Source organism: Eutrigla gurnardus (assembly GCF_963514095.1).
Source record: "Eutrigla gurnardus genome assembly, chromosome: 19".
NCBI lineage: Eukaryota > Metazoa > Chordata > Actinopteri > Perciformes > Triglidae > Eutrigla > Eutrigla gurnardus.
In genome coordinates this window covers 22,817,667-22,844,199 of record NC_139930.1, presented here as the reverse complement: position 1 = coordinate 22,844,199, position 26,533 = coordinate 22,817,667, and the positions used below count along the sequence as shown (strand labels likewise).

The following is a 26,533-nucleotide window of genomic DNA, read 5'->3' as shown; positions in this document are numbered from 1 at the left end:
CAGCTGAGCTCCGACCAGTGCTGCACAGAGCTCTAGCCGAGGGGTGGACTGTTGTTTTCGGGGGGAAACTCTGGAACGTGCCAAGACGAAGGCCATGTGGAAGTCGTCAGCCCCATCGGCCACCCTGAGGTACGCCACTGATCCGTAGGCGGTCTCGGAGGCGTCGCTGAAGACATGCAGGTCTATCTGACGGTCATCCATGTTGATGGTCGAAGGTAAGTAACTCCTGGATAGGGTAATCTGGTGGAGCATAGGCAGCTCCGCCTCCCATTCCTTCCACTTACAGGCGAGATCTCCTGGCACAAGATCGTCCCAGCCTTGCTCCTTTGACCATAGTTCTCGCACCAAGACTTTAGCTCGGGTCGTGAAGGGCAGGATGTACCCTAGCGGATCATACTGACTGGCAAGGGTGCGGTAGATGCTCCTTCTCGTAGTCGGTTGCGTCTCTGTGGGCGTGCTCCGGTAGTGCAGAGTGTCTGTCTTGAAGCGCCAGATGAGGCCCAGGGTCATCTCATGCGCCTCTCCAGGGCTCTGCGTCACCCAGGTCTCACTGCTTGCGGCCTTGGCTTCAGGAGGTAGCTGGCTCAGGACGGCAGGATTGCTACTCGCCCACTGGCGTAAGTCGAAACCCCCCTTGGCCAGTAGGGTTCTCAGCTCTATGACTAGCTTCTTGGCCTCTTCTTCCGTGGCGACACTTTGAAGACAGTTGTCTACATAGAAGCACTTTTCCACGCTGTAACGCGCCTCCTCCGTTGCCTCAGCGTTGTCCAAGACGTGACGCTGTAGTGCGAATGTCGCGCAGCACGGGCCACACGTCGTTCCAAAGGGCAGCACCTCCCACTGGTAGGTTGAGGGGTGTTCGTCAGCAGGGTCGTCCCTCCACAGGAACCTCAGCAGGGGTTTGTCCTCCTCCAGAAGCCGGACCTGGTGGAACATCCCCTTTATGTCACCACTGATGGCCACGCGGTCCTGGCGGAATCGCAGGAGGACTCCCAGAAGTGACGGTCCTAGAGTGGGTCCTGGGAGCAAACAGCGGTTAAGACACTGATCGCCGATCTGGAAACTGCAATTGAAAACCAGCCGGTTCTTTCCGTTATGAGTGACCATATGGTGCGGTAGATACCAGGCTTCCTTTGTCTCCTCAACTCCGCTGTCGAGTCTCTTGACGTGACCAGCGACCACTAGCTTATTGATCTCTTCTAGGTAGGTCTTGGCTCTGTGGGGATCTCTGGCCAGTCTCCTCTCGGTGTTCTTGAGGTAGTTACTGACCACCTCCTTTGAGACGTGCAGGTTTGGCATGTCCTCCCTTCTCAGGAGCGGGGTGGCGTACCTCTGTACTCCGTCGATGTTGACTCTGACGGTCCTTTTCTCGAGGAGGGCCACTGCGTACTTATCCTCCTTCGACCGCACCATCTCTCTCTCATTCCTGAACGGCAGGGTGTCCAGCTGCCAGAGCCGTTCCACATGACTGAGGAGGGTCGCGTCCGCCGAAGCTACTTTACTGTAGAGGCACTGGGTCGGGGCAGGTCTCTGGTTGGAGATGTGAAATGGACCTTGCAGGGTCCATCCCAACCTGGTTTTGATGGCGGCAGGACATCCTCTGGGTCCCAGGTAGACGGTGTCTACAGGAGTGATGAGGTCGATGTTGTCTGATCCAATCAGGATCGTCAGTGTTGCTCCACTGATTGGTGGTATCGGCAGGTTGCGGAGGTGACGATACTTCTATTGGAGCTGTGAGATGGGGTAATCGTACTGAGACAGTGCAATGTGCTGACTGGTAAACACATTACCGATGGTGTACTGTCTGTCTGGTCGATCAGCCGGTGAGATGGTGAGGGCGACCAGTTCACCGATGATCTCGTTGACATCTCGACGGATCGTGCGGATGGTCAGCACTTCTTGTGGGCCCTGGACACCCAGTTGGAGGGCTGCTGAATGTAGGAGCAGGGTCTTCTCTGAACCGTCATCCAGCACAGCATAGGTGTCCAACGTTCGTCCCTGATGGCGCAGGTGGACTCGGACGATTTTTAGCATGACTTTGGAGCTGCCACTCTTGGCCGGATCCGCATACATGATCCTGGACTCGGCGTCAGCGACCTTCTCATTGGTCCGCTGGTTGACGTTGTGCAATACATCCCAGTGCACAGCAGAACAACGACTACACTTCCTCTTCAATGTGCACTCCGACGCTCTGTGACCTTTCCGAGCGCACCTCCAACACCTTTGATCCCTCTGGATCCAGTCTCGTGCTTGGTCCGTGCTGAGTCTCTTGAACTCCTCGCAGCTCGCGAGCCAGTGCCCTTTGTCGCAATAATGACAGCGTGGGTTCTTCTTGTCTGTAATCTGTTTGGAGGCACCTCCCTTACCGGCGGCTCGGGGCTGTTCTCGTTCTGGCTCGCCGGTGGTGTGCATTACTGAGGCGGTTCTCCCTTGGCCCTTTCCTCCACCGTCTCTCTTTTCTCTCGGGGCAGGTACTGAGAGGAGTGTGTCCAGGCTGAGGCTGCGGACCTCCTCCTGCAGGAAGGTCACGAGGTCGATCAGGGAGGACCCTGGTTTGTTTGGGTGGAGTCGGTTCTGCAGGCGTCTGAACCTCTCCTGTCTGAATGGAGGGAGCTTCTCCAAGATGCGCTTTGTGCTTGAGCTACTGTTGAGTTCGTAGAGTCCCTCCTCGCCCTGGCACTTCAGCATCCCTACCGGGTTTTGCACCTTAACGAACAGGTCATCCAGGGCTTGGTTGTCTCGGACGGGCGACAGTTTCTCGATGAAGGAGATCTCTGCAAGAATAAAGTCCCAGGGGCGGCCGTAGCGGCTATCTAAAGCTGCTATGGAGTCTGAATAAGGTTTGTCGGACCAGCCAAACGCAGAGATCATCATGCGTGCCCTGGGAACTTTGATATGTTGCAGCAAGATGGCGTATTTGTACCTCTCATCGTAGGCGTCGGTGAGGAGGGAGTCTAGGCACATACGCAGTTCCAGATACTGCGCTCTGTCCTCCACTTTGAAGTCGGGGAAGGTGGGCGGAGCAACATACGGGAGCATCGGCTGGTAGTTAGGCAGGACAGGGGTCACTGGAGCCTGGTTGTTCTGTGGAGAGGGCTGGCGATTCAGGGAGGACGTCAGGTTGTTGTTGTTACCTTGTGCGAGCTCTGACCAGGGGTGGGCTGTTGTAGCGGGTGCCAGGACTGGGTTCGAGGGGTCGAGGTTATTTCCTGTGGCTGAAGGCGCCGTCCACTTTGGCTGCTCCACTGCCAGTCTCGCTAGTTGGCGGCGCAGCGATCCACTCTCATCCGGTTCCTCCTTAAGATTGTCTGCTTCGTGTTCCTTCCTGTCATGCTCCACCTCACGGGAGCGGTCTGGAGAATGTTCTCTTGAAGGTTTCTGCGATGTCCTTCTCGAGGATCGAGCTGAAGGGCGTGGCGTGACGCTCTGAATGACGTCTTCGATCAATTGCATAGACTGTCTCATGGTGCTATCACTTTGCTTCGCCAGCTCTAGCATGGCCTGGATCTGGTTCGACGTGGCTTGGGCTTGTATCCGTTCCCTCTCCAGGGCGATTTCAGCCTGCTGGCTTATAGCTCGAGCTTGCATGCGCTCCCTTTCCAGGGCGGCCTCCTCTTGACGCCTGACCAGGTCGAATAGTCTGGCTTCACTTCTTCTTGACCCAACCGATATGTCTGAGTTTGGGCTGTCAGGTCTGGAACGAGTCACGTCACACTTCCTGTGGTCTTGGTCATAGTCGTCAGATGGGTAGTCAGACACATCAAACTCGGTTAACAGCCTGGACTGAGGCGGGCTGCAGTCAGTCGAGCTATATTACCAACGCTGCGGCTAATGGGTACATCTACTCTAGTCACTAGTCACACGGGGAGCTAAGCTAGCAGTGCTGTGGGTGCGTTGACCCATTGAGTTATGGCTGAGAGGGGGCCCAGTAACATACTCGTCTAAATACTTGGGCCTGTTCGGGGTAAGTTTGGGGCGCGTTGGTCTGCCCTCAGAGTGTCCACCACTAGCCATAGTGGCTATACTGAATCTTTATCCGGCTCGAAGGACCAAAATTGTAGCGGCGGTAACCAGTTATAGTTTACACCGAACTAAATGCGGACTGTATACTCGACGAACTCGGAAAAATACGGCGCTGTGTATAGCCACCGGCGTACCACGATGTACAAACGATTAAAAAGGGTGGACACTCAATTAAATAACCAGAGGGAGACCTATTAACATGGAGCACTCATTTATAGAGAGAGAATCAACAGAACAAACTTACACACACTCACACTCACACTCACTCATTCACACTCAGTCCCTTGGTGGCGAGGCGGTACCGTTGTGGCCGGGTGGAGCTCTTTGGGGGGGGGGGGGGGATGCCGCTTCTGCTGTACCGCTGGGCGGAGGTGGAGAGGCGGAGGCGCCGATGTCGCTGTCGAAGGTCGCCGCGCTGGTGAACGGCGGCCTGGAGGCGGAGTCGCCGACGTCGGAGTTCGCTGGAGAGCTAGCCGAAGTTAGCCGCCGACCGGCTAACGGAAGTCCTCGAAAATGCGCGCCGCGTGCGCTGGTCCTGCCGCTCCTCACGGCGAGTCCACTCACAGATGCTCCGCGGTGTCCGACCGCGCTGGATAAACTCTGATGACCGACGAAAACCACTTGTCCACGATCTCCTCCCGACTCCCGACACACACACGTTGCTGCTCTCTGCGTCTCCGTCTTCTTCTTTGCTCCCGTCCCGCACACACCCATACACACACGTCCGCACACATCCGTAACAGCGCCCCCAACACCGGAACCACGAATGACATTAATAAATTCCAAATTGAAACACCAGAATCATAATGGATCATGACAAATTACACATTCATGAAAAATAACAAAGATTGAACAGAATTGTCGGCTTATAGGCTACTGAATGAACTGGATTTTAACCGTAATATGAGCCTTCACTACACAGCTAATTAATTTTCTGTTGATCGACTACTTCATCACTGCTCTACAGTAGACTGTAGCTCAGACAGGTATGAGATGACTGGAATGACTTTTCCCTTTCCTCCAGCGTCTCCTCAAGGCACTGAACGATAACCGGGTCCACTTTGGTGTCAAACTTGTTGGCGAACCAGTGACCATAGTCAAGCAACCAACGCATTTCTGCTGAGGCGTAAATACAAACGGTGCGGACGTGTATCCCTGTGCAGGGTGGGTACAGGGTCCCCTCGTCGCTCTGCCACTTCACCAACCTGGTCTTAATCATCAGGGCTGTGATATCAGGGTGTGATCTGGGCACCCCTCCAGGTACGCCTGGCAGTCGTACAAGTGTGGCCCAGAAGTGTTCCTCCGGGGCGTAGGTGTCCTCTGACCAGTCCAAAAACTCTTTCACAAGAACTGAGGAGTTCATGAACACAACAAAGTCCCGGGACAAGACAAAGTAGGCGCTGCCGGTGAACATCTCAATGCCCTGTGGCGGTGGGCTCTTCCTCTGGTCCGTTCTCACGATCTCTTTGTGGTGTTGGATGTTGCCGTCTCACAGCACGTAACGATCGAAGGACCTCATCCTCTTTTGGTGGCTGGGTCGGCATGTTTCCAGCATGTTGGCTCCGTTTAGCTTCTTCAGTTCTGACACCAGCTCAGAGTTGGACTTGAGGGGGAAGTCTTGGCCACAGAGGTTAATGACATACTTCCACTTGAGATCTGCCTTCAAAAGGTCGGACAAACAGTTGATGTCGCCTATCATCCGACTGATGTGTCTATAAGTGACGTCCTCCAGCTTGGAGGTGATGAAGACATTGGGCAGACAGCGGGCTAAACCCTCCAAGGCTGAGATGAACTGAGCTGGAGACTTTTTATCATAGTGGATACAGTAGATGTTGATGGGTGAGTACAGCGCTTTGATGAGTCTCTCCACCATCAAAGCAGATTCATGCACAACCAGTGAGTAAGCAATAGGGAAGTCTTCATCCTCCTGCGAGACACACACATCGTCATAACCTCTGGACCTGATGAATGAGGGGCAGTCTGAGGTGAGGTTAACCAGGGTCTCATCCTTGTCCTCCACAACTTGTGTCCGTCTGATGATCAGGGACTTAACCACCTCCACCGGGTCCATGTTGTATAAAGTCCTGCAGCTTACATTGTACTTGCGATATGCCGGAATGTGATTTAAAGTTGGTCGTGGAGGAAAAGACTTGGTGTGGTAGATGTCCTTCATGATGACCAATAGGATGACACATCCAGTCAGCAGTGACAGCAGTAAGAAGGAATTTGTGGCTTTTCTTGAATTCATTCTGTGAGGATGTGAGGGAGCAGAGACCGAAATTCAGTTTGGGATTTCAGTGCAAAAATGAAGTGTGGCTTTGAACAATGATTCAATAGAGACTCACATCGGTCCATACGTAGGTAGCTCTCTGCCTGGCAAACAAGACGTCACGGTCTAAAAGTTGACAAAAAGAGGATAAATTCAGAATTAACACATCAGTTTATGTGCAATAACAATAATTAATAATTCTAGATTCATATCCGGGTGAGCACTCGATGTCTTGGTCTAAAAATGGGCTTTAACTCTAGAATAGATGAGGCATGTTATTGAAAACATATACACTTGTTTACAGTGCTTTCAGGTGGATGTAAGAGGTTCTCGTTTTTTCCCGTCTCAGCGGTAATACAGATTGTACACTCGCCTTTTATATTAGATTCAATGTTCAATGTTAAGTAAGTTATAATCATCCAAACAATATGACCATTCAGGCTCCCTCGTGTGGTTAGTGGCATGGTTAAATGGTTAATAGTTATTGTGGTCTGAGTCTAGGTCACCAAGTCAGGCTGTGTGTAGTAGCTCTGCAAAATTCTAAGGCAGGCTGAATACACCATTTTCCCAAAATGTCCTTGAAGAACCTGCTTGACTGCTAAAAAAAACTGACACAGAAGCCTCTCAAAGAAATCTGCCCTGTGTGGCATCTTTCCCTAATCCCTGCATAACAGAAAAGAGTCTCAGTTAAGGGCGGGGTGAGTGAAAAAGCTATGATTGTTTAGAGGAACATAGAATCATAAGTTGAAAAAGGTGAAACTGACCACCTGACCCCCGTGGAAACCCTGGGATCAACAGTATATAAACTTGGGCAGTGTTGGTAATAACGGCGTTATAACACGGTTACTAACGGCGTTATTTTTTTTCAGTAACGAGAAATCAAATTAATTACTTTTCCCCATCGTTGCAACGCCGTTGCCGTTACTGAGAATGTAAAGTTGTACAAACTACAATTGGTTGAATGAAGGTCAAGGTGTCAGGCTTTGGCCAGTGCCACACATCAGCTGCCTGGAGAGAAGGGAGGGATGATGACGCCGTTGCAAATGCGATGATGATTGGCTGTGTGGGCGGATCATGCCCTGCTCACGCTGTCTCTCTGCATGCTCTGACTACTAAACGCAACAAAACAGCGACAATGGCAGCGAGCCAGGAAAAAGCAAAGGGAGCTTACTCGAACTGGAAGTACCGGCACTACTTCTTGCTCATTGAACTTAAAGGCAAGAATGTTTATGTAACATGCACGCTATACCGAGGAAAAAAGACTTTATCCAACTCCAATCTTATGAAGCACCTCACATCAACACATGCTAACACGACACTTGTTGCTGCTGCTGCTGCTAACCCAACCCCAAGCCCAAATACAGCTAGCGTGAGCTGTATATTTTATATTACTTTATGGAATATGTATGAGTAGGATCCTGTTCTGTTTATTGTGCAGTAGGCCTAATATACAGTTACAGAGATTTGCACTAATGACCAGATTTTGTGTGTCTTATATTCAGTGTTGGGACAAATCTGTGTTGTTATCCATAGGAGAGTAAGTAAGTATGGCAGCGCCTGCAGCCATGGTAAAAAAAAATTGATTCAGTTCTGGAATTCTTTTGAATAAATAATTAAGTTTCATTTGTCACTTTCTGTTGCCCATAAAGTTGGAATATTTAGTTTTTAGACACGATCCTCTGTTTATTCAGATTTAAATAGATCACTAATGACTTTTGACCAGGTGCAGTGATTATGTTATGTGTTCCAGTTACCCAGGAGGAAATGAATTCATGCATAACATTTGTTTGGCATTATAAAAGACATTTACAAATCACTCCAACTTTATGGACGACCCTGTATATTTTATTTTTATACTACATGCATGTTTTAGTTTGACTACATTGTTGGATTCGTCAAATACAAGATCAAAAGCTGAACTTTCAGGTTCTATTTTGACTTTTTAAAATGGACAAAACTATCAGCCATGATTGATATATCTATGGAGGTGCCATTGAAGTAAGATAAGATAAGATAAGATAAGATAGCCTTTGTTAATCAGGGGGAATTTCCAGGGTTACGGCAAAAGAGGATAGTGCAAATAATAAAAGCATCAATAGCAGATGCAAAACACAAAATACAAAAATAGACAAAAATAAACAGACTGGTCAACAAATAAATAGTAAATAGGCCAATATGGATCATCAATGATCTTCACTTGGTTCTGGTGGCAAAAAAAAAAATCTCTGATGGCCATCAGGGGGAGACGCTAGGCTGCAAAAAGATGTCTGATTGCATGGAAATCTATGTGGAAATGACTACTTCTCACTTGATTTATTAGGGGCATCAGCAGCATTTGATATGTGGGGGGGTCCTCCCCCATAACATTTTGCAATTAAGTAGATGCAATCTCCCACATTCTGGTGCATTCTAACATGCTTTTAGAAGATGTCTCTTCCATATCTAATGTCTCTTCTTCCTAGAAATGAAAATTTGAATTAAATAGGCCTATCATTGTTATACTGACATTTTTTATAATGCCTTTGCAATAGTAGTCATACAACTGACTACAGAATCAAAACAAGCTTTTGCACAGTGTAAACATAGTCACGTAGTGGCATACACTCATGATAGCCCAAATATTAATCTGAGAGTACATGGTCAATTTACACAAGGCTTTGTCAGTGACCCGGCCGAGGGTCAGACTGAGCCAATCAGATTGAACAAAAAGTGGAGCAGTCCAAGTTTGGAGTGACGAATCATGTTTCTCCATCTGGCAATCTGATGGACGAGTCTGGGTTTGGTGGTTGCCAGGAGAACAGTTCTTGTCTGACTGCATTGGGCCACGTGTTAAGTTTGGTGGAGGGGGGATTGTGGTGTGGGGTTGTTTTTCAGGAGATTGGCTTGGCACCTTAGTTCCAGTGAGAGGAACTCTGAATGCTTCAGCATACCAAGAGATGTTGGACAATTCCATGCTCCCAACTTTGTGGGACAGTTTGGGGACGGCCCCTCCCTGTTCCAACATGACTGCACCAGTGCATAAACCTTGTGGAAAGCCGTTATAGCTGCAAAGTGTGAACCGACATCATAGCAAACCCTATAGATAAAGAATTGGATGTCACATAAGTTCATATGCAAGTCAAGGCAGGTGGGTGAATACTTTTGGCAATAAAGTGTAATTTGTCATAAAAGGTGATCTGATCTTCATCTAAGTCAAGGGTATTGACAAACATAATGGGCCCTAGTTTCGTGGCACAGCGCAGTGGTGGCGGAGCCGGCGTAATGCAAGTTTCGACCCGCGCAGCCTTGCGCACGGTCAGTTTGGCAGTTTGGTGGATCGCCTGCGCCAAGATGGGTGTGACGGCGCAGCAGGGGGAGGCGTCACAGATTCGGCTTGGTGCAGCGGAAGTTTCGTGGCAAAAAGCCTCGCCAAGACTGCGCCGAAAGCCCGCCAGCTCCAACCTGGTCTACTCTTGGCGTAAGGCGAATCACAGCTGGCGGAGTGGAAGTTTGGCTGACCGGCGCGCACTGCGCACACGTCATCAAGACCTCACAGGCAGGTTTCCACAGTTCCAGGCACATTTAAATGCAATAAACAATCACAACAAACACTATTTAATGCAACTAACTGAATCAACACGTGAATTTATATCTATATAGATTGTCCCGTCACATCTGACGTCAGATCAAAGGCGTAATGGAAACTCAGCCTGACTGAATTAACACAGCTGAATCTTGGACCTCTCGGACCAACACATCTCCCTCTCTCTCTCCTGTTTTTCATATCTATCCACTGCTAATAAAATGCATCTATGCCTGGAAAAATCGTTAAAAAATAATACAGCAGCTCGTGCCTGGTCTCGCGCCTCGGCAGCCTGTTGTCGCGCCTCGGCAGCCTGTTGTCCGTGGAGAGACGCGCAACTTTGCAGTGAGCTGGAACCGGAGTTGGGGCTACAGCTGGTCTGAGCGGCACGCGAGGTCCCGGTGTCCCGCCGTTCTGGTGTTGGACGGGGAATCCGGTGCAGCTGTGGAGCGCAGATGATGAAGACGGTGATGATGATGATGAATGGCCCGGCCGGCTTGCTATTATGTCTGCTGTGCGCCCTGACCCTGCTTTGTGATAGACATGCCTAAAATGTGCCTACAATTTCTATAGGGATATAATATCAGCAGGTTACATTTGTACTAGTGCTGGACCGTTAACACCATTAACACCGTTAACGGACATCAACGGCGTCGTTCATTAACCGTCAAGGGTTCACATACTTTTTTTACAAGCACTATGATTTTTGTTGTTGTTCTAAACACATTACTTCTCTTAAAAAGTAATTGAGTTAGTAACTCAGTTGGCCCATTGTAAAAGTAATTACTTACTCAGCAAACTAACCAACATTATTTTTAGGTTCTATAGCATATTACGTTCTATAAGACCTTTAACATCAAAGATGTTTATATTAACTGATTAGAGTATAAGAATAAAAACACTATATACAGTATTTTAGAACATTTGGTAATTATTTGAACTCAATAGACTGCAGCCTGCCATATGACATGCATAGAAAAAAGTATAAAAGTCAATATTAAAAATTCACGTGCAAATTGTGTTGGGCAAGTTACTTCAAAAGCGTAATGCATTATTTATTACTTGTTACTGTCATTTCAAAGTAATTAGTTACATTACAATATTACTGTCTTTGAATTGTAAGGCATTACACTAGGCTACTTTTACATTACATTTGCATTACTTTTCGCAAAAATAAAAGGAAATATGGATTTTTTTGTTCTCAATAGATCTTCTTGTGTTCAATGCAGCTCATTACACAGCAGGATGTGATGTTTTTCGCTTCAAAATAAAAGAACGAAAAACGGAAAATGACTCGTATCCTGTTATTCGTAAAAACGGAAAACGAGAAACGGAAAGCGACTCGTTAACTGATATTAGATCATGTGTTCATGAATGGGATTCGGGGATGAAATAACTGGGCCATTTTTCATTCCAGATTGTCCGTAGGCCTACGTCTTTTTTAATGACCTTGAAGGCGCTGTGTTATGCTGTGAAATTACCTGAAAGCCTACCTGAGACATTTAGGCGATGCCGTATTATGACAATTATTACACAATAAACGCGTAATAAATAATACGTATAGCTTGACGTTGAAAATATGTTAAAACAACTAAATCTTCACTTTTCAAACTAGAACAAAGTGAATTTAAACTAGACGTCTGCAGACAGATGAGCATCTAATTAATGTATTCAGATGGCAAATTGCTCATGAAGCAAAACTGAGAAGCAACTTACCGATGTCAGGAGCAATCAGAAGAGTGGACACTTATCTTCGTTGCCGTTTTCACTTATTCTCTTCACCGCTCCGGTATCTGATAGCAAAAATCACCAGAACCTGCTCTCCGACATGATATTTGGCACAGAGTGAACAACGAGCAGCGCGCCCTGAATGCCAACCTACGTTAAACCAGTGTGTTGGTGAGGAACACCCGTGTGTTTGTGAGGAACAGACGGAGAGGGAGGGTGGGCCGATCAGCAGGTGGATTTGTTTAATACGGTATGTGGATTTGAATAGAGCACCTTGTTCCAGACGCAGGGCGGCATATCGGCTCAGCAACACTGAATCTGTCACACCCTAAAAGTTGAACGGGGATGAATTCAGAAATCACGTCAGTTTGTGTGCAATAAAGCTATTTTTTATTAACCTTTATTTATACAGGTAAAATCTCATTGAGACCCAGGGTCTCATTTACAAGAGAGCCCATAACGTATCAGGCAGGTTATGGGCCTTGAGATTATTAGAACACTTTATTATTTATTATTAATTTGCATTGGTAGTCTCTGGGCCAGAAACAAAGAACACACCAAAAAAACATATGCATGGCTACACCCCACCAGAGATATGAGACAGCGTGTTTTGTAGTGATTTGGGTAAATTGATCCTTTAAGGGGACAAGTATTTATGATTAAAAATGCTGGCACTTCATTAATATTTTAAACTGTGTGAAGTAAAGCTCATTGTCAGAAAGAAAGAAAAATAAAACAACAATAAAGCATTTTATGATGAATATTTTCCAACAAGCAAAACTGAGAAGCAATTTACCGATTATTTTGGGATTCAAAAAGTGTTCCGATTCGTATTCCTGAATTTACTCACAACAGCTTCATCATACAGCGCTCTTCATTCATCCACCATACCCAGAAACCTGCTTGTGACTCTGAGTTTAAAAATGATGAGCTCATACCATGGCCATTTTCTGGTTTCATTATTGCATTGGTGTGGTCTAATTACAACATCTGTATAATTTTATATTAAGGTACCACATATGCAAGTGGGCTTCAGGGCTTGGGACTTTTAAATCATCCCGACTGACTGACAACAAACATTTATTTTATTTCATATTATTTTATTTACATTTCTGGGCAGGAAACAAAGAATACACTCAACAAACAACATATGCATGGCCACACCCCATCAGAGATATGAGAGAATGTGTTTTGTAGTAATTTGGGTAAACTGATCCTTTAACAGGACAAGTATGATACAAAATGCTGGCACTTCATTAATACGTTTTAATCAACTTTAGAAATGCTCAAAGACGATTATAGCCTCCTAAACTTATTTTAAGAAAAAAAGAATATATATATAAAACAGAAAACAGGAAAGAATTTGCCTCATACTGTTGCTTAAAACCCCCCAAAATATTACATCAAAGGTGTTGTTGTTTTTTCTTCAACAGATCAAAATCTAAAGTGAATTCATCACCTGCAATTTAAAACAAAAAGGATGAAATATTTCAGAAGCTGGCACCATTGAATGTTAGTTGTAAAATTACTTAAATGATTACTTGATTATCAGAATTGCAGCTAATTAATTTTCTGTACATCGACTACTTCATCACTGCTCTACAGTAGACTGTAGCCCAGACAGGTATGAGATGACTGGAATGACTTTTCCCTTTCCTCCAGCGTCTCCTCAAGGCACTGAACGATAACCGGGTCCACTTTGGTGTCAAACTTGTTGGCGAACCAGTGACCATAGTCAAGCAACCAACGCATTTCTGCTGAGGCGTAAATACAAACGCCGCGGACGTGTATCCCTGTGCAGGGTGGGTATCGGCTCCCCTCTAAGGCTTGCCACTTCACCAACCTGGTCTTAATCATAAGGTCCTTGACATCAGGGTGTGATCTGGGCACCCCTCCAGGTACGCCTGGCAGTCGTACAAGTGTGGCCCAGAAGTGTTCCTCCGGGGCGTAGGTGTCCTCTGACCAGTCCAAAAACTCTTTCACAAAAACTGAGGAGTTCATGAACACAACAAAGTCCCGGGACAAGACAAAGTAGGCGCTGCCGGTGAACATCTCGATGCCCTGTGGCGGTGGGCTCTTCCTCTGGTCCGTTCTCACAATCTCTTTGTGGTGTGGGATGTTGGTGTCCCTCAGCACGTAACGATAGACGGACCTCATCCTCTTTTCGTGGCCGGGTCGGCATGTCGACAGCATGTTGGCTCCGTTTAGCTTCTTCAGTTCTGACACCAGCTCAGAGTTGGACTTGAGGGGGAAGTCTTGGCCACAGAGGTTAATGACATACTTCCACTTGAGATCTGCCTTCAAAAGGTCAGACATACAGTTGATGTCGCCTATCATCCGACTGAGGTGTCCATAAGTGACGTACTCCAGCTTGGAGGCGATGAAGACATTGGGCAGACAGCGGGCTAAACCCTCCAAGGCTGAGATGAACTGAGCTGGAGACTTTTTATCGTAGTGGATACAGTAGATGTTGATGGGTGAGTACAGCGCTTTGATGAGTCTCTCCACCAACAAAGCAGATTTATGCACAACCAGTGAGTAAGCAATAGGGAAGTCTTCATCCTCCTGTGAGACACACACATCATCATAACCTCTGGACCTGATGAATGAGGGGCAGTCTGAGGTGAGGTCAACCAGGGTCTCATCCTTGTCCTCCACAACTTGTGTCCGTCTGATGATCAGGGACTTACCCATCTCCACCGGGTCCATGTTGTATATAGCCCTGCAGCTTACATTGTACTTGCGATATGCCGGAATGTGATTTAAAGTTGGTCGTGGAGAAAAAGACTTGGTGACGTAGATGTCCTTCACGTTGACCAATATGATGACACATCCAGTCAGCAGTGACAGCAGTAAGAAGGAATACGTGGCTTTTCTTGAATTCATTCTGTGAGGATGTGAGGGAGCAGAGACCGAAATTCAGTTTGGGATTTCAGTGAAAAAATGAAGTGTGGCTTTGAACAATGATTCAATAGAGACTCACATCGGTCCGTACGAAGGTAGCTCTCTGCCTGGCAAACAAGACGTCACGGTCTAAAAGTGGACAAAAAGAGGATACATTCAGAATTAACACATCAGATTATGTGCAATAACAATAAGTAATAATTATAGTTTCATATCTGAGTGAGCAATCGACAGCTTGTTGTAAAAATGGGCTATAACTCTAGAATAGATGAGATGTTATTGAAAACATATACACATCCAAACAGTATGACCATTCAGGCTCCCTCGTGTGGTTAGTGTCATGGTTAAATGGTTAAAAGTCATTGTGGTCTGAGAATATCTAGGTTGCCAAGTCAGGCTGTGTGTAGTAGCTCTGCACCTGGGTGCAAAACTGTGTTCGGAGGAACATAGAATCATACTGGGACCAACAGTATATAAACTGGGGACACACAGTGTAATCTTTAGTTTACCCCGGGGAAGGTCACGATGCTTGTATCCTGTATTGGCTATTAAACATCACTTGGCTTAAAGACTGGCTGGTTCTCCTCTCATCTGTGACTCCAACTGTGAGAGTATTTGATAGATAGTTATGTATCAAATATGGACCTAGAAATAAAGTAGTTAAAGTTTTTGCTACAACAATTGGCGAGCCAGCAAGAGGACCGATCCAGCACACGGCCTGCGGCGGAGGAGGTCAAATGAGAGATTGAAATCATAATCTCATGTTTATGTTTACTTAATCAATAAATCAAGTGAGAAGTAGAGTCATTTCCCCATAGATTTCAATGCAATCAGACTTCTTTTCGCAACCAGTGATGTCGCCCCCTAATGGCCAATAGAGGTATTGCAAGTATAAGTACTTGAGGTGTGGCTTCACTTTTCAGAACCGGAGGTTGCCGCGTGGGAGCATTTACATTATTACAGTAATCTACAGTGGTAATTTGCATAAACAACACACAATGATTAAGTGAAATACAATATTGTATTTTCATTGAATTAATCCTGAGTAATCCTGGACCACGCCCTTCAGGAGACGCTAACTTCACTGAGCAGCTCCTTCAGTGAACAGGTGAGGGAGTGTGTGAAGGCGAGGTAGCGCAGCTCTTTCCTTCCTGCAGCAGTCAAGACTTTACAATCAGCACTGCTCTCGCTGAACGCACGCACACACTGTGACCAGTCTGTTTATTTTAGTCTTTTTTTGTAACTTGTATTTTGCATCTGCTATTGATGCTTTTATTATTTGCACTATCCTATTCTGCTGTAACCCTGGAAATTCCCCCTGTGGGATTAATAAAGGATATCTTATCTTAGTTTACATCAATGGCACCTCCCTTAGACCGATAGTTTTGTTCGTTTGAAACAATTAAAATAGAAATTGAAAATTCAGCTTTTGATCTTGTATTTGACGAATCCAACAATGTAGTCAAACTAAAACATAAGTGTAGTATAAAAATAAAATATACAGGGTCTTCCATGAAGTTGGAATAATTTGCAAATGTCTTTTATAATGCCAAACAAATGTTATGCATGAATTAATTTCCTCCTGGGTAACTGGAACACATAACATAATCACTGCACCTGGTCAAAAGTCATTAGTGATCTAATTAAATCTGAATAAGCAGAGGATCGTGTCTAAAAAACAATTATTCCAACTTTATGGGCAACAGAAAGTGACAAATGAAACTTAATTATTTATTCAAAAGAATTCCAGACCTGAATCAAAATCATTTAACCACTGATTTTTTTTTTTTTTTAACATAGCTGGTAGGCGTTGCCATACTTCTTGCTCTCCTATTGATTACAACACAGATTTGTTGTTCATAATGCAGCATTATCATTATAACTTGATGTTGAATAGACGTTAAAACAACAACAAACCTTCACCTTTCAAACCCAAATAAAGTGAATTTAAACTAGACGTCTGCAGACAGATGAGCCTCTTATTCATGTATTCAGATGGCAAATTGCTCATTAAGCAAAACTGAGAAGCAACTTACCGATGTCAGGATCAATCAGAAGAGTGGACACTTATCTTCTGTGCTGTTTTCACTTACAACTGGTACGGTATCTGATAGCAAAAATCAACTTGAACCTGCTCTCTAATATGCCACAGGGTCAAAACCAAGCAGTGCGCCCTGAATGCCTGCGTTACACCCGTGTGTTGGTGAGGAGCAGACGGAGAGGGAGGGTGGGCTGATGCACATGTGGGCCGATCAGCAGGTGGAATTTTTTTAATGTGTGGATTTGAATAGAGCACCTTGTTCCAGACGCAGGGCGGCATACTCTCAGCAACACTGAATCTGTCACACCCTAAAAGTTGTCAGAACGAATATGAATTCAGAAATCACACATTAGTCTGTGTGCAAAGAAGCTATTTAACAATGAATCAGGCAGGCTATGGGGCTTGAGACTATTAAACTCTTCATTATTTATTATTAATTTGCATTGGTAGTCTCTGGGTCGGAAACAAAGAATACACCAAACAACATATGCATGGCTACACCCCACCAGAGATATGAGACAGTGTGTTTTGTAGTAATTTGGGTGAACTAATCCTTTAAGGGGACAAGTATTTATGATTCAAAATGCTCGCACTTCATTAATACTTCATCAATCAACTTTAGAAATGCTCAAAGATGGTTATAGCCTCCTAAACTGTCTGAACTTGTTGTAAGAAAGAAAGAAAGAAAGAAAGAAAGAAAAAATAAATTAAATTAAATTAAAATAAAACAGAAAACACTACAAAAAATTGCCTCATACTGTTGCTTAAAACCCCCAAAAGATTATATCAAAGGTGTTGTTTTCATCAAAATCTAAAGTGAATTCATCACCTAATTTAAAACAAAAAGGATGAAATATTTCAGAAGCTGGCACCATTGAATGTGAGTTGTAAAATTACTTCAATTATTACTTGATTATGGGTCATTCTGTGTCATTTCTTCAAATGGCTCCCACCTGACCATCTCAGAATGTCCTGAAAAAAATTCAAGTACAAAGACACACTTGTTAATAGGACAAATCCAAAATATTAGGTCTCTACTGTCAACAGTTTTCTCATGAAACATCATTGAATGAAGGGTAGTTTAGACGGTTTTTGGCATCATGCTCTGAAAAGCCATTTTTAAACAGTAATATCTGGAAAACTATCTCACCTGTGGCCTTCAAAATTTCTACAGTGTATATCTGTTACTAATCGCCTCAAGACCTGAAATATCAGGGGTGTAGCTCAATGATAACCTAGTATGGTAGGTACTTAAAATGTGGCTAGTTTTGTGGCTAGTTTTGGAAGTGTGAATAGTTTTCCAGATATCATTTGGTCTGGAGAAAGGAAGGAAGCTGCTTTGTCTCTTGTTGGTAAGTCAGAAACTAATTGTAGATTTGGGTTTAGGCATTGTGTGTGTAAAGCTAGTGGTAACATTTAGTCTAGTATTGATAGCTTGTTGTTGAACTTCTTGTGAAGCTGTCTATGGTAAGTGAGCAATCAGCTTGTTTGAGCCAGCTCACCTGTAGTGAATAGACTTGATTAGAGGGAAGGAGGAGCCACAGTCAGAACTTAAAGGACAGCAGTAGTTCTCTTCAAACCACATTTGGTCTGGAGAAAGGAAGGAAGCTGCTTTGTCTCTTGTTGGTAAGTCAGAAACTAATTGTAGATTTGGGTTTAGGCATTGTGTGTGTAAAGCTAGTGGTAACATTTAGTCTAGTATTGATAGCTTGTTGTTGAACTTCTTGTGAAGCTGTCTATGGTAAGTGAGCAATCAGCTTGTTTGAGCCAGCTCACCTGTAGTGAATAGACTTGATTAGAGGGAAGGAGGAGCCACAGTCAGAACTTAAAGGACAGCAGTAGTTCTCTTCAAACCACATTTGGTCTGGAGAAAGGAAGGAAGCTGCTTTGTCTCTTGTTGGTAAGTCAGAAACTAATTGTAGATTTGGGTTTAGGCATTGTGTGTGTAAAGCTAGTGGTAACATTTAGTCTAGTATTGATAGCTTGTTGTTGAACTTCTTGTGAAGCTGTCTATGGTAAGTGAGCAATCAGCTTGTTTGAGCCAGCTCACCTGTAGTGAATAGACTTGATTAGAGGGAAGGAGGAGCCACAGTCAGTACTTGCGGTAAATTGAGCACTTAAAAGGCTGTCACTACAGCGTCAGCTGCAGCGTCGGGCCATCAGAACGAAGACAGCTGAACAAAGACACAGGGAGTCTATCTGTGGGAGTCAAGACAGCTGAACAAAGACACAGGGAGTCTATCTGTGGGAGTCAAGACAGCTGAACAAAGACACAGGGAGTCTATCTGTGGGAGTCAAGACAGCTGAACAAAGACACAGGGAGTCTATCTGTGGGAGTCCATCGAGGAAGCCCATTGAGGTAGGTATAACATCTCAACCCCCCCCCCCCCCCTCGCAGCCATGTGTCTTATCCCAGTCAGGACATCGCACTGGAGAAGATTTTACCGAAGTCCCTTCATTCGAGGCTGTAACCCATCCAATCTCTGCTACCCACCAATCTCCACCGGTAAGGAACTTGAAGTACTAGGGGGGCTGTGGAACTGCCAGTCTACAGTCAAGAAGGCGGACACCATCTCAGCCTATGCCTCCCTGCAGTCTCTCCACTTCCTGGCCCTCACAGAGACCTGGATCACCCCAGAAAACACTGCCACTCCAGCTGCCCTTTCAACTGCCTACTCATTTTCACACTCCCCAAGACGAACAGGGCGAGGAGGAGGAACTGGGCTCCTCATCTCACCCACATGGTCCTACCAGGTCCTTCCTCTCGACCACCTACCCCAATCTACGCTTGAATTTCACGCCGTCGCTGTCACCATTCCTTTCAAACTCAACATCATAGTGATCTATCGCCCACCCGGTCCTCTTGGTGACTTTTTGGATGAGATGGATGCCCTCCTGAGCTGCTCCCCTGATGATGGCACACCGCTCGTCGTCCTCGGTGACTTCAACATCCACTCGGGAAAGCTACACTCATCTGAATTCATCGACTTCTTTTCCGCATTTGACCTTACGCTCTCCCCCTCTCCACCAACTCACCGGGCCGGGAACCAACTTGACCTTGTCTTCACAAGATCCTGTGGCATCTCGGCAATCTCTGTTACCCCGCTCACCGTGTCCGACCACCACTTTGTGACTTTCTCCCTCCCCATGAAGCCCACCACATCCCTCCCCTCTACGCCTCGAATGGTCACCAGCCGCCGCAACCTGAAATCCCTCACTCCCTCCGCTCTCTCCTCAACTGTTATCTCCTCGCTCCCATCCTCGGAACAGTTCTCCTTAATGCCTACTGAGGAAGCCTCCTCTATCCTGATGTCCTCACTCGCCTCTTCTTTGGACACTCTCTGTCCCCCAATCGCACGACCGGCGCGATCGTCTCCCCCCCCTCCCTGGCTGTCTGAACCTCTGCGAACCAACAGATCATTGTTGCGAGCGTCAGAGAGAAAATGGAAGAAATCGGGACAGCACGAGGACCTTGCTCACTACCACCTCCTCCTCTCTGACTTCACCTCAACTGTTTCGGCAGCTAAATCTGCCTTCTACCTGGCAAAGATCAACTCTTCTGCCTCCAACCCCAGGAAACTCTTCTCCATGTTCTCTTCCCTCCTCACCCCTCCTACCCCTCCGCCCCCTTCCTTCCTTACTGCCGATGACTTTGCAACTTACTTTACCAAGAAAGTAAATGACATCAGCTCATCATTCACGCCTATTCCCTCCCAGAAGACATCTCCCCCAACTCTCAACTCGGATGGTCTTACCAGCTTTAGCCCCCTCACCTCTGAAGACGTTCACGCACTTGTTACATCTAACCGTGCCACCACCTGCTCCCTTGACCCGATTCCCTCCTCTCTTCTCCAGGACATCTCACACGACATCTTGCCATTCCTCACCACCCTGATCAACTCCTCCCTCACCTCAGGTGTCATTCCAGCGGATTTTAAGACCGCTATCGTGAAGCCTCTCCTGAAAAAACCCACCCTTGACGCTACTGACATCCAAAGCTACAGACCTGTATCTCTTCTTTCATTCCTCTCTAAAACCTTGGAACGTGCTGCCTACAACCAACTGTCATCCTATCTCTTGCGGAAGAACCTCCTAGACCCTAACCAATCAGGATTCAGGACTGCCCACTCCACTGAGACGGCCCTCCTCACTGTGACCGAGTCCCTGCGAGACGCCAAAACATCATCCAACTCCTCCGTTCTCATTCTCCTTGACCTATCTGCTGCATTCGACACAGTCAACCACCAAATTCTCCTCTCCACTCTGGCTGAACTTGGCATAACCGACTCTGCTCTCACCTGGTTTACATCATACCTGACAAACCGCACCTTTCAGGTCACATGGAATGGCTCTATGTCCAAACCCTGCTCTCTGGACACGGGTGTCCCTCAAGGCTCAGTATTAGGACCGCTTCTGTTCTCACTATACACCAGATCACTAGGTTCTGTTATCACATCGCATGGATTCTCCTACCATTGCTACGCTGATGACACCCAGCTGTTCCTCTCTTTTCCCCCGTCCTCTGACGCTCACATTGCAACTCGCATCTCGGACTGTCTGGCTGACATCTCTGTCTGGACAACTGCACATCACCTCAAGCTTAACCTGAATAAAACCGAACTCCTCTTCATCCCAGGGAAAGACTGCCCTCACATGGACCTGTCAGTCACTGTTGAGGGCATCACAGTATTTCCTTCCTCAACTGCGAGGAACCTGGGTGTAATCCTCGATGACCAACTATCCTGCACCCCCAACATCACTGCTGTGGCCCGATCCTGCAGATTTGCCCTCTACAATATCCGCAGGATTCGGACCTTCCTCACAAAGGATGCAACGCAGCTCTTGGTCCAAGCACTGGTCATCTCCCGCCTTGACTACTGCAACTCTCTCCTGGCCGGACTCCCGGCCTATGCGATTAAACCATTGCAGCGTATCCAGAACGCTGCAGCACGCCTTATCTTCAATCTACCCAAATTCTCCCACGTGACCCCCCTCCTCCGTGACCTCCACTGGCTCCCTGTTGCAGCACGCATCCAATTCAAGACGATGACACTGGCCTTCAGGGCCATCAATGGAACGGCACCTGCCTACCTTCAAACACTGGTCAAACCTCATGCCCCGAAGCGAGCACTCCGCTCCTCTACTTCAGCTGGCCGGCTGGTACCACCCTCGCTGAAATCAAACAAATGTCGCTCAGCAAAGTCCAGACTCTTCTCTGTTCTGGCGCCTCAGTGGTGGAACGAACTCCCGACCAATGTCAGGACAGCAGAGTCATTTGCCATCTTCCGAAAAAGGCTCAAGACTCACCTGTTCAGACTTCACCTCGACTCTACATAGCATGACCCACTAACACCCTCCCTCGACCCCCCCCCCCCGCGCAAAAAAAAAAAAAAAAAAAAAAAAAAAAAAACTCGGATCGTAGCACTGTTACTCTTGAAGTACTACTTTACTCAGATGAGGACCTAGCACTTGTTCTATTTTTAGCTCTTACTGCATCGGCAATGATACGTCGTGGTTTCTTTGTTTCCTTCTTTTGACAAATGTACTTATTGTAAGTCGCTTTGGACAAAAGCGTCTGCTAAATGACCTAAATGTAAATGTAAATGTAAATATTGCTGTTCAAAAATGGCTTTTCAGAGCATGATGCCAAAAACCGTCTAAACTACCCTTCATTCAATGATGTTTCATGAGAAAACTGTTGACAGTAGAGACCTAATATTTTGGATTTGACCTATTAACAAGTGTGTCTTTGTACCCTTGCAGCTAATTGCAGAATTGCAGCTAATTAATTTTCTGTAGATCGACTACTTCATCACTGCTCTACAGTAAACTGTAGCTCAGACAGGTATGAGATGACTGGAATGACTTTTCCCTTTCCTCCAGCGTCTCCTCAAGGCACTGAACGATAACCGGGTCCACTTTGGTGTCAAACTTGTTGGCGAACCAGTGACCATAGTCAAGCAACCAACGCATTTCTGCTGAGGCGTAAATACAAACGCCGCGGACGTGTATCCCTGCGCAGGGTGGGTACAGGGTCCCCTCGTGGCCCTGCCACTTCACCAACCTGGTCTTAATCATCAGGTCTGTGACATCAGGGTGCAATCTGGGTACCCTTCCAGGTACGCCTGGCAGTCGTAAGTGTGGCCCAGAAGTGTTCCTCCGGGGCGTAGGTGTCCTCTGACCAGTCCAAGAACTCTTTCACAAAAACTGAGGAGTTCATGAACACAACAAAGTCCCGGGACAAGACAAAGTAGGCATTGCCGGTGAACATCTCAATGCCCTGTGGCGGTGGGCTCTTCCTCTGGTCCGTTCTCATGATCTCTTTGTGGTGTGGGATGTTGGTGTCCCTCAGCAAGTAGCGATAGACGGACCTCATCCTCTTGTGGTGGCTGGGTCGGCATGTCGACAGCATGTTGGCTCCGTTTAGCTTCTTCAGTTCTGACACCAGCTCAGAGTTGGACTTGAGGGGGAAGTCTTGGCCACAGAGGTTAATGACATACTTCCACTTGAGATCTGCCTTCAAAAGGTCGGACATACAGTTGATGTCTCCTATCATCCGACTGAGGTGTCCATAAGTGACGTACTCCAGCTTGGAGGTGATGAAGACATTGGGCAGACAGCGGGCTAAACCCTCCAAGGCTGAGATGAACTGAGCTGGAGACTTTTTATCGTAGTGGATACAGTAGATGTTGATGGGTGAGTACAGCGCTTTGATGAGTCTCTCCACCAACAAAGCAGATTTATGCACAACCAGTGAGTAAGCAATAGGGAAGTCTTCATCCTCCTGTGAGACACACACATCGTCATAACCTCTGGACCTGATGAATGAGGGGCAGTCTGAGGTGAGGTTAACCAGGGTCTCATCCTTGTCCTCCACAACTTGTGTCCGTCTGATGATCAGGGACTTACCCACCTCCACCGGGTCCATGTTGTATATAGCCCTGCAGCTAACATTGTACTTGCGATATGCCGGAATGTGATTTAAAGTTGGTCGTGGAGAAAAAGACTTGGTGACGTAGATGTCCTTCACGTTGACCAATAGGATGACACATCCAGTCAGCAGTGACAGCAGTAAGAAGGAATACGTGGCTTTTCTTGAATTCATTCTGTGAGGATGTGAGGGAGCAGAGACCGAAATTCAGTTTGGGATTTCAGTGAAAAAATGAAGTGTGGCTTTGAACAATGATTCAATAGAGACTCACATCGGTCCGTACGCAGGTAGCTCTCTGCCTGGCAAACAAGACGTCACGGTCTAAAAGTTGACAAAAAGAGGATAAATTCAGAATTAACACATCAGTTTATGTGCAATAACACTAATTAATAATTCATTGTTTCATATCCGAGTGAGCACTCAATGTCTTGGTCTAAAAATGGGCTATAACTCTAGAAGAGATGAGACATGTTATTGAAAACATAGACACGTGTTTACAGTGCTCTCAGGTGGAGGTAAGAGGTTCTTGTTTTTTCCCTCTCAGCGGTAATCCAGATGTACACTTGCCTTTTATATTAGATTCAATGTTACAAGTAAGTTATAATCATCCAAACAATATGACCATTCAGGCTCCCTCGTGTGGTTAGTGGCATGGTTAAATGGTTAATAGTTATTGTGGTCTGAGTCTAGGTCACAAAGGCAGGCTGTGTGTAGTAGCTCTGAAATTCTAAGGCAGGCTGAATACACTATTTTCCCAAAATGTCCTTGAAGAACCTGCTTGACTGCTAAAAAAACTGACACAGAAGCCTCTTAAAGAAATCTTCCCTGTGTGGCATCTTTCCCTAATCCCTGCATAACAGAAAAGAGTCTCAGGTTAAGGGCGGGGTGAGTGAAAAAGCTATGAGTGTTTAGAGGAACATAGAATCATAAGTTGAAAAAGGTGAAACTGACCACCTGACCACCGTGGAAACCCTGGGATCAACAGTATATAAACTTGGGCAGTGTTGGTAATAACGGCGTTAGATTATAACACGGTTACTAAACCAAACTAGTTTCAGTAACCAGAAATCGAATTAATTAATTTTCCCATCGTTGCAACGCCATTGCCGTTTCCATATCCATGTCTGCCTCAAGCAACTCCAATCTTATGAAGCACCTCACATCAACACATGCTAACACGACACTTGTTGCTGCTGCTGCTAACCCAACCCCAAGCCAAAATACAGCTAGCGTGAGCTGTATATTTTATATTTTCAATATTTAATATGTGTAATTATGGAATTATGCATGAGTAGGATAGTGTTCTGTTTATTGTGCAGTAGGCTTAACAGTTACAGAGATTTGCACTAATGACCAGATTTTCCTTTGTTTCTTTTTGCCCAAGTTTACATTTGTCTGTCTTAAATTTGCACGTGAATTTTATTTTTTATATTTATTTTTTATATATTTTTTTCTATGCATGTCATATGGCAGGCTGCAATCTATTGAGTTCAAATAAATACCAAATGTTCTAAAAAAACGTAGTGTTTGTATTCCTCAATCAGTTAATATAAACATCTTTGATGTTAAAGGTCTTATAGAACATAATATGCTATAGAACCTAAAAAATAACGTTGGTTAGTTTGCTGAGTAACTAATTACTTTTACAATGGGCCCACTGAGTTACTAACTCAATTACTTTTTAGGAGAATGTGTTTAGAACAACCGAAAAAAACTCATATTGCTTGTAAAAAAAGTATGGGAACCCTTGAGTTAATGACCTCAAAAAAGCTAATTGGAGTCAGGTCGGAGTTTGCTCTGCACATCTACGATCAAGAATTGTTGATTTACAAAAAGCTGCAAGGGTTACAAAGTTATTTCAAAGACTTTAGAAATCCACCAGTCTGCAGTCTGGCAAACAATCTACAAATGGAGACACTTTGGGACTGTTGCTACTCTACCAAGAAGTGGGCGCCCAGTCAAAATGACACCAAGAGTGCAACGGAGACTCATCAATGAGGTAAAGAAACAACCCCGAATGACAGCCAAAGATTTGTAGGCATCATTGGAACTGGCTATCATCTCTGTTCATGAGTCTAAAATACGTAAATCATTGAACAATTTATGGCAAGACACCACGAAGGGATTAACAAAGGCTATCTTATCTTATCTTACTTCAATAGCACCTCCATAGATATATCAATCATGGCTGATAGTTTTGTCCATTTTAAAAAGTCAAAATAGAACCTGAAAGTTCAGCTTTTGATCTTGAATTTGACGAATATGACAATGTAGTCAAACTAAAACATGCATGTAGTATAAAAATAAAATATATAGGGTCGTCCACAAAGTTGGAGTAATTTGTAAATGTCTTTTATAATGCCAAACAAATGTTATGCATGAATTCATTTCCTCCTGGGTAACTGGAACACATAACATAATCACTGCACCTAGTCAAAAGTCATTAGTGATTTATTTAAATCTGAATAAACAGAGGATCGGGTCTAAAAACATAATATTCCAACTTTATGGGCAACAGAAAGTGACAAATGAAACTTAATTATTTATTCAAAAGAATTCCAGACCTGAATCAAATTTCTTTTTACCATGGCTGCTAGGCGTTGCCATACTTATTTACTCTCCTATGGATAACAACACAGATTTGCTGTTCACAATGCAGCATTATGACAATTACACAACGCGTAATAAATAATACTTATAAGTTATAGCTTGACGTTGAAAAGACGTTAAAACAACTAAATCTTCACTTTTCAAACTAGAACAAAGTGAATTTAAACTAGACGTCTGCAGACAGATGAGCATCTAATTAATGTATTCAGATGGCAAATTGCTCATGAAGCAAAACTGAGAAGCAACTTACCGATGTCAGGATCAATCAGAAGAGTGGACACTTATCTTCGGTGACGTTTTCACTTATTCTCTTCACGCGCGACCGCTCCGGTATCTCATCACAAAATCAACCTGTACCTGCTCTCCGACTTGACCGCCCTGAATGCCTGCGTTACACCCGTGTGTTGGTGAGGAGCAGACGGAGAGGGAGGCTGGGCCGATCAGCAGGTGGATTTTTTTAATGTG

General features: G+C 45.5%; 4 pseudogenes across 5 annotated transcripts in view; all 4 read right to left on the bottom strand.

Annotated features, from left to right (window-relative positions):
• LOC311029614 (beta-1,3-galactosyl-O-glycosyl-glycoprotein beta-1,6-N-acetylglucosaminyltransferase 4 pseudogene) overlaps window positions 1-11,674 on the bottom strand; it is a 46,604-nt pseudogene extending 34,930 nt beyond the window's left edge. Inside the window, exons 1-2 of one of the 2 annotated variants that reach the window (XR_014599356.1) lie at window positions 11,571-11,674; window positions 6,369-6,418 (exon numbers count right to left, since the gene is read on the bottom strand). The product of XR_014599356.1 is annotated as a beta-1,3-galactosyl-O-glycosyl-glycoprotein beta-1,6-N-acetylglucosaminyltransferase 4 pseudogene (transcript). The remainder of the gene's footprint in view (window positions 1-6,368; window positions 6,419-11,570) is intronic. The other variant, XR_014599357.1, reaches the window with a different exon arrangement.
• On the bottom strand, window positions 4,231-11,685 carry LOC311029613 (beta-1,3-galactosyl-O-glycosyl-glycoprotein beta-1,6-N-acetylglucosaminyltransferase 4 pseudogene; annotated as a pseudogene). The gene is made up of 3 exons (XR_014599355.1): window positions 11,571-11,685; window positions 6,369-6,418; window positions 4,231-6,272 (listed from the first exon to the last, which is right to left on the bottom strand). The product of XR_014599355.1 is annotated as a beta-1,3-galactosyl-O-glycosyl-glycoprotein beta-1,6-N-acetylglucosaminyltransferase 4 pseudogene (transcript).
• A 1,481-nt stretch (window positions 11,686-13,166) lies between these two features.
• Window positions 13,167-14,303, bottom strand: LOC311029700 (beta-1,3-galactosyl-O-glycosyl-glycoprotein beta-1,6-N-acetylglucosaminyltransferase 4 pseudogene; annotated as a pseudogene). Its single transcript has one exon. The product of its transcript is annotated as a beta-1,3-galactosyl-O-glycosyl-glycoprotein beta-1,6-N-acetylglucosaminyltransferase 4 pseudogene (transcript).
• An 8,006-nt stretch (window positions 14,304-22,309) lies between these two features.
• Window positions 22,310-23,563, bottom strand: LOC311029963 (beta-1,3-galactosyl-O-glycosyl-glycoprotein beta-1,6-N-acetylglucosaminyltransferase 4 pseudogene; annotated as a pseudogene). Its single transcript has one exon. The product of its transcript is annotated as a beta-1,3-galactosyl-O-glycosyl-glycoprotein beta-1,6-N-acetylglucosaminyltransferase 4 pseudogene (transcript).
• Between the last annotated feature and the right edge of the window lie 2,970 nt (window positions 23,564-26,533).